Here is a 1,401-nt window from a genome sequence, read left to right as displayed (position 1 = left end):
CCTTCTCCCTCCCGGTCGGTTTGGTAAAAGAGTAAGAGGACGACGGAGAGTGAACGAGAAGGGTTTATGAACCTGAAAGGGAACCTGGGGAGGGAGATAGAGTGTATCAGGTGAACGTCGAGTATCGTGCTAGAAATATGATGACCTTCGGACAGCCGGCTCGTATGATCTTTCCGCTGGATATTTTGTATCCTTGGAAAAACGTCAAAAATGTAATAAAGTTTTTTTTTCGTACAAAGTGATTTATCGCCATGACAGATCATCCAAAGATGATAAACTGGTTGGTCATGATTGATAAATTGAAGACTTTAAAAAATATTTTATAGTACGGTAAAGCGAAATTAATCCAGCAAAGAGAGGTAATACAGAAGATGATAATAGTGAAAGAATATAAATAATGTGTATAAACTCTTTCAGTAATTTTTATTATTATTTTATTATTAATTTTATTAATTTTATTATTATTTTATTATTAATTTTTATTATTTTTATATATGTATGTGCGTGCGTGTTGTAAATAACAGAATTATTAGAGAAACTTTCCATGGTTGACTGAAAGCTTTCAATTTATGACGAGAGAAACACTATCACTACTAGAAATGTACTACTTTAATTTATTTACCTTTTCTCATGGAATTGGATGTCATATAAAAAAAAATTTGTTTTTCATAGGATTTTTTAAACAAATACTTTTTTCTGCATACAACATTTTCTCATTAATATTCTGTTACATTTATTTTATAATAGATTTTTTATACGATGTTTATACAATGTTTAAATCTATTTAAATTTATTTATTCTTATCACCTTTATAAGAAGGAAAGTTAAAGTTTATCTCTCTTGATTACCTATTTAGTGTACTTATATTTACTGGTGTTCAGGATCATAATCGATTTTATTCGACCCAGGGTTAGCAGTGCAGCTCGCACTTCTACTTGCACGAACGAGTTATTATCGAGTCTGTCTGATCGCTTATGATAATGGCGTTTCAATATTCAATAGATGAGTAAGCGACCAAGTCATCGAGCAGTATCTAATTCTAATTCCCCGTTCATATACCTATCTTCGTTATTCCTGGAGGGAAGGAAAAAGGATAATATCGCAGACAATAATATTATCGCTTTTGTTCTGTAACCGTGAATCGCCCAAACGTACAATATTAACAAGTACGAGTCTATATGTACTCCAATTACCGATAAAGTCATTTACATCGGTTTATTCGATATTATAATATTTTAAGAAAGGTCAATATGTGTGAGCTGGATATAAGTTTGAACTACAAACGGATAAAAAAATATTTATTATCGAGTTCAGAGATTTTGTTATTAAATTAAAAATTGTGAGAGGCGGTATATGTGTACGTACATTTATACGTGACAGAATTTAATAACGAAATCTCTA

Source organism: Anoplolepis gracilipes, chromosome 9 (genome assembly GCF_047496725.1).
Source record: "Anoplolepis gracilipes chromosome 9, ASM4749672v1, whole genome shotgun sequence".
NCBI classification, from domain to species: Eukaryota; Metazoa; Arthropoda; class Insecta; order Hymenoptera; family Formicidae; genus Anoplolepis; species Anoplolepis gracilipes.
Note: the sequence above shows the minus strand (reverse complement) of the source record.